This window comes from Clupea harengus, chromosome 6, assembly GCF_900700415.2.
Source record: "Clupea harengus chromosome 6, Ch_v2.0.2, whole genome shotgun sequence".
Taxonomy (NCBI): domain Eukaryota; kingdom Metazoa; phylum Chordata; class Actinopteri; order Clupeiformes; family Clupeidae; genus Clupea; species Clupea harengus.
Genome location: NC_045157.1, coordinates 11,188,632 through 11,195,856, shown reverse-complemented (window position 1 = coordinate 11,195,856; position 7,225 = coordinate 11,188,632). Strand labels below are relative to the sequence as shown.

At 46.1% G+C, this 7,225-nt stretch overlaps 1 pseudogene; it reads right to left on the bottom strand.

The window, feature by feature from the left end:
- LOC105888596 overlaps positions 1-6,326 on the bottom strand; it is a 13,706-nt pseudogene extending 7,380 nt beyond the window's left edge.
- Positions 6,327-7,225: the final 899 nt, after the last annotated feature.

Sequence of the window (7,225 nt, the reverse complement as noted above, 5' to 3'; positions counted from 1 at the left end):
GCCTCATAAACAAGACATCAACACTCTGACAAGCTTAATAAACAACAACACTAACAAACACACATAAACAACAACATCAACACTCTGACAAGCCTCATAAACAACAACATCAACACTCTGACAAACACACATACACAACAACATCAACACTCTGTCAAGCCTCTTAAACAACAACATCAACAATCTGACAAACACACATAAACAACAACATCATACTCTGATAAGCCTCTTAAACAACAACATCAACGCTCTGACAAACATATCAACAACATCAACACTCTGACAAGCCTCATAAACAACAACATCAACACTCTGATAAGCCTCATAAACAAGAACAATAACACTCTAACAAACACACATAAACAACAACATCAACACTCTGACAAGCCTCATAAACAACAACATCAACACTCTGACAAACACACATACACAACAACATCAATACTCTGATAAGCCTCATAAACCTCCCCAGTGGCCCTGTGGCAAACAAAACTATGGTGGCAAATATACACACACACAATAACACACTTGTGTCAATGGAAAACAACATGTCTCCCTATTATAGCTTTTACATGCATATCTGTGCTATGTTGAGTTCAACATGTACGTAATTCAGCACTCCTGACTGTATGACCTTGACTAAACCAGTTGGTTCAGCTCATTAGAACATGACTTCTGACACAACATCTGACTGTATGGACACACTAATTGAGATACGATAGATAACTCATTCAAATGTGACTCAGCCGAACTCGTTCAAATAGGATTCAGCTCAACTCATTCAAATATGAACTTAATAGCAGTCAATAGGCACGGCTGGTTACGTACGTGGCCCTGATGCCGGTGCACTGGTACCAGAGGATTGTGGGCGCGGGGTAGCCGTCCGACACACAGGTCAGCACACTCTCATTGTCACGCCTCACCACGGCAATTGGCCTCTCTGTCAATCACAGCACAGGCTCAATATTACATAAATATACACAATCTTGCAAACACACACTACACTCCCTTTTACTCTCTCTCTAACCCACACACACACACACACACACACACACACACACAGTACATGAGGAGAGTAAAGGAGATGGGTTGGGTTTGGGTCTGAGGGCAGTTAAGGTGTAACAGCTGCAGGACCCACCCAGGTGTAGGTGCTTAAGGCACCTAATTGAAGCAGCTCTCAAGAGTGATGGTTCATGTTGTGCGAGAGCACCTGCGCTTCACGTGGGAGAACGCTTAGCGAATCAAGGGACAGAGATCCCATGGCTGGAAGGACAGTGGGACAAAGACCGAACGCTCAGAAGGAGCAAGAGAGTCTGAGAGCCCACGATTGGAAGGGGAAGGATAGACCCCAAGGCTGGAAGGAGCTGGCCAGACCCACTGGGAACCGACAAGCAGGAAAGTAACCACAAGTTTGAGAATGGAATGAAGAGGGAAAAAGGGACATTTTGTGTTTGGTGTTGGACTTTTGTGTTTGTGTTTGAAGAACCTACCTGAGTTGCCTTTGAGTGAAGAACCCAATTAAAAACCTTATTTTTAACCTCCCAATTTGACTGTTTTCTCAGTTAAACTGCACTGCCCCACCCTTAAACCTGTTACAACAAACACACACACACACACACACTTACGGTACATGAGGAGAGTGAAGGAGATGGATGCATTGGCTTTGGGGCTGAGGGCAGTGAAGGTGTAAAGGCCCTGCTCCTGATAGTTCACACGCCGGAGAAGCAGAGAGGCCTCCCACCTGCAGACAGTTTTGGGGATTTGAGTTGCTGCTGCAACACTGACATTTCCCTTTGACAATCAATAACATCCTTAACATCATAATATACATTTCCCTTTGACAATCAATAACATCCTTAACATCATAACATACATTTATCTATCGCCCCAAAACAAAACACGGCACAGTCTAAAAATATGAATATGAACACAATGATAAACACAAATGCAAGAGAGGACAATAACGACCTAAACATGTTTGTTAACATCGTTACGAACAACACAAATGTCTTTCACAATAACAATAACTGTCCTAAGGACAAAGTGAACTATAAACACAACAACAGGGTCACTGGAAAAGAACAGGGAACTTCAGTGTGTGTGTCGCTGTGTGTTGGTGTGTGTGTGTGTGTCGCTGTGTGTTGGTGTGTGTGTGGGGGTGTTTGTGTTCTCTCACAAACTGAGAGTGCTGACTCTGGTAGTTCTTTCTGGGGCCAAAATAACTGCAAAGTCTGCAGTACAAATGTGTGTGTGTGTGTGTGCATGCATTAACACGTTATGTGTGGTCAACAGGAAGTTGAGCACTTAGTGACGCATGAACACACACACACACACACACACACACACACACACACACACACACACACAAACACTAAACACTATCATTTCAATTAACAACTGTGAATGATAATGATAATGAGTGTGTGTGTGTCCGACCTGTAGGGCCCATGGCTGTAGTAGTGTTCCAAGTGGGTGGAGTTGTAAGGCAAGTTGGGTCCGGTCCAGGTGTGTGTGGTGAGGGCGGGTAGGCTTCAATCAGCAGCTGCACCTCAACATCCTCCCCTCGCTCACCTCTGTCACCCCCCACCCCCAACCAGCTCAGAGGGGAGCACCACACGCAGCCTCACGTACGCCTCATCTAGCCAATCACAGCACACACACAGAAAGAAGAGGTCAATATGTTGATATGTGAGCGTATGAGTACGAATATGTGAGTGTTTATGCGTGTGTATGTGTGTGCTTGCGTATGAGTGATTCACCTATGGTGCATGGTGGGTCGATTCCTCCTTTGTTGAGCTGTTGATTCCAGCTTCGTTGTGTGTGTGTGTGTGTGTGTGTGTGTGTGTGTGTGTGAGAGAGGGAGAGAGAGGCTCACCTATCACTTGTAGATGTGTGGATGAGCTGTTGATTCCAGCTTCGTTGTGTGTGTGTGTGTGTGTGTGTGTGTGTGTGTGTGTGTGTGTGTGAGAGGGAGAGAGAGGCTCACCTATCACTTGTAGATGTGTGGATGAGCTGTTGATTCCAGCTTCGTTGGTTCCCACACAGGTGATATTTCCGGAATCGTCTGCCGTTACCTCAGGAATGGTGTAGATGCTCTCGATGTCCAGCTGACTGCCCTTTGATTTTACATCCTCCTCCACACGCAACGCCTACAGGACGTAGCAGGATCAAATGAGTGTGTGTCTGTGTGTGTGCTTTTGTGTGAGGAGTTGTGTGTCCAGGTGACATAATAAAAGTTGGGATTTTGTGTGTGTGTGTGTGTGTATTCTTACGTGTGAGAAGTTGTGTATCCAGGTGACGTAGTTAAAGTTGGGGTTGTGTGTGTGTGTGTGTGTGTGTGTGTGTATTCTTGCGTATGAGGAGTTGTGTATCCAGGTGACGTTGTAGTTAAAGTTGGGGTTGTGTGTGTGTGTGTGTGTGTATTCTTACGTGTGAGGATTTGTATATCCAGGTGACGTTGTAGTTAAAGTTGGGGTTGTGTGTGTATTCTTACGTGTGAGGAGTTGTGTATCCAGGTGACGTTGTAGGTAAAGTTGGGGTTGTGTGTGTGTGTGTGTATTCTTACGTGTGAGGAGTTGTGTATCCAGGTGACGTTGTAGTTAAAGTTGGGGTTGTGTGTGTGTGTGTGTGTGTGTGTGTGTGTGTATTCTTACATGTGAGGAGTTGTGTATCCAGGTGACGTTGTAGTTAAAGTTGGGGTTGTGGGTGGTGCAGCTGATCTTTAGCTCCTCCCCCACAATGCGCACATACTTAGTCTGCTGCAGAAACACGTAGGGTGGAGCCTGTAACCCTGGAAACCACTTGGATGTCAATAAAGTAATACTCCCCCCTCCACATGGACACACATATATACATGCCACACCACATATGCACACATTTACACACACACACACACACACACACACACACACACACACACACACACACACACACACACACACCGCACACAGGGGTCTTACTCGGGATGACGTTGATGCTGAAGGTTCTGGAGAAGATCTCTAGTTGATCTCCAGAGTGGGCGGAGCAGACGTAGTCACCGGTGTGGGTGTGGCTCAGCTGAAGGAGCTTGACGCCCTTGTGGGGGTCGGAGGTGAAGTTGAGGTCAGGGGGCGGGGCCGAGCCATTAGCCAATCGCAGTGTGATGGGTGCCAGGGTGGGGTTGGTGATCAGACAGGGCAGGACACAGGACTCGCCCTCCTTACGCACCAAGCGCAGATTACCACTGAACACCACAAACGGCACCGCGGGGTCTGAGAGAGAGATATGTCATCATGAGTGTGTGTGTGTGTGTGTGTGAGTGTGTGTGTGTGTGAGTGTGTGTGAGTGTGTGTGTATGTGTATTAGCACCATTGTGGACACCACAAACGGCACCACAGGGTTTGACAGAGAGATATGTCAGTATGAGTGTGTGTGTGTGTGTGTGAGTGTGTGAGTGTGTGTGTGAGTGAGTGTGTGAGTGTGTGTGTGTGTGTGTGTGTGTGTGTGTGTGTGTGTGGGTGTGTGTGCGTGTATTAACACCACTGGACACCACAAACACACACTCACCTCTTACATACACGTGCACGGTGGAGTAGATGTGCTTCAGGCTGGTGTTGGTGTACACACACTTGTATGTTCCTGTGTGTTCTGCCTCCGCTCGTAGCACTCGGAATGTCTGGGTCTGGGTTCTCGCGTAGCCCTTAACGATGTGCTTCTTATGTCTGGCCAGCCGGGGTTGCCAGGTGACCAGGGCATCACCACGGCACTGCAGCACCAATGGGGAGCTGACGTTCAGGATGACGTCTGAGTCACTGACAGGGACCGAGTTCCACTTGATCACAGGAGGCTGGATGTCTACATGCACACACACACACACACACACAGAAACACATATGAGGGGCCTTTCATACACACGCACACACACAATATACATACACACACATTCCTCCTCTCATGGCCATAGCAGCACATACACACACTCACACACACACACACACACACACACACACACACACACACATTCCTTCTCATGTCCACAGCAGCAGGTTTGATCCAGTAAACACACAGCTATATATAAGTACAGATAGAATGTGAAGATAGCAACTGATGGTGAACCAATACTACTGATGCATTATGCACAGACACACACCAGTAGTCCAGTGTTTGGATTTGTGAGTTGATAGAGAAACAAATGGTTAAATAAATAAATACAGAAGTAAATATAGATATGATACTCAGCACATGCGTGTTTACTGGCAAAATAGCTGAGATGACCACAGGTAAGACACTGTGGGCTTTAACACACAAGCACCATCACCACCACACATATACTCACATACACATACACACACACACACACACTCACACGCAGAGGCAGCATGCAGGCTACTATTAGCGATATAGGATCGTTATTTCTGACACAGACTAGCTAGCCTATACTAACTAGCCTACTTCGAATGGTAACAGATGATACAATGATACAACTACAGACTGTTTAACATACTCTCAGTAAATAACCCAATTTATCTATAATCTTGATCTTTAAAATCTATCTATCAAACTGTCGGATAACAAAGGGAGAACACTAATTCGTCACCTGTCGTCTGCATATCTGAGTTGCAACTTAATTGCGCTGTGCCTAGCCGAAGTCAAGTCACTGACAGCTGCCTTTGCCAGACTCGTAAATGACACGTGAACTGCAGAGATATAAAGTTAGGGGTCTCGATGGCTGCCTGACATGTATGCGTGACAACCTTGCCGTTAATTGTCGCATTGTATCGTTGTTGGTGTTTGGAAGTCGATCGGCTCACTAGTCATAGTTGTTACCCCGTGAAGCTTTAAAGACGGAACGCCCCATTGGGCACACAGCTGATTCTAGCAGCCTGAGGGAACGTGAATAAATGCCCTCGCTGACTCATGACCCCGCTTCGCCTGGGTCAGATTCCCACTCCGCCCGCTCAGAGATAAAGCAAGTGAGTGTAAACATGCTGTGAATGTGAGTGTGTGTGTCTATAAGTATGTGTGTGTGTGTGTGTGTGTGTGTGTGAGTTTCAATGTGCATGTGTGTGTTTGAGAGCAGCTCTGGTCTTACCTTGTGTAACACAGGGCACCACGGCCAGCATCAGCAGCAGGTAAAGCATCCCGTCCTGTGTGTGTATGTCCCTTTGTGTGTTTACTAGGGTCTGATTTTTTCAGAGGATGGCAGAAGTGTGTGTGTTGTCTTCTGGTTTCATAGAGGAATGAGGAGACACTTCACACACACTTCTCTTTTCCACTGGAGCAGGAGCTCCAAACTGATGAGTCAAACCTTGAGAAGAGCGGAGAGAGGGTCAGGAGACATGCACACACACACGCACACGCACACACACACGTACACACACACACGCACACGCGCACACCAGTGACGGCTGGTGGTTTTTAAAGTGAGGGAGGAAGGACTGCGCGCTTGGTTGTCATTGGCCTGCGTATTCTGTTGGTGACATAAGTATGTGAGATACAAGTTGTTTCAGGGTGTTTTTGTGAACTACAGTACAAAATAGCAGGCAGGGATAAAATTGATACAAAGCCACCAGTGTGGCACCATTGTACTTTGAAAGCTGGTGGGCAGCATGTCTTTGGACTAGACAAGGCCAGAAGGAAAGGATGCAAAGCCAATTACTAAAATCAGGCCTACTCTTGATTTGAAAAACTAAATACAAAATTCTGGGCCTATCATTGGGCCTATTTCCCCCCTCAATTACTGAAGCTATTGGTTATTATTTGACTAATTTTATTTTCAGCTGCAATTGTTTTAAGAAAAATTAAGACACCAAGATGGATAGGCAGTTGCATCAATAAGTCTCTTCAAAACCTCCTTATTTTGGCGCACTTTAGCATTGTGCTGCGCGATTTGCAACCGCACACCCTCATCCAAGACCTGATCAATTTGCATGGTGCCTAGCAAGGACAACCGAATTGCTGCGCCAATGTGGTCTTGGCATTTATCATGACGTTTTGTTGCCCTGTCCAAATTTTTAATGTCTGCATTTACCCATGAGCAAACAGGGCCAGCAGTATAGCCGATTGTTTGTAATGGTACCAGTGAGCCATGAGTATTTCGCGTACCAGTTAGCACGGCAGCGGTTTTACCATTGGGTTTAGTGACTTGGATTTTTGGAAGCGGTCTCCCTGTTGTTTTGATACTAACCTGATTATGTTATTTCTAACGATAAACCAGTTGTTGCCAGGAAAATTATCGGCACAATTT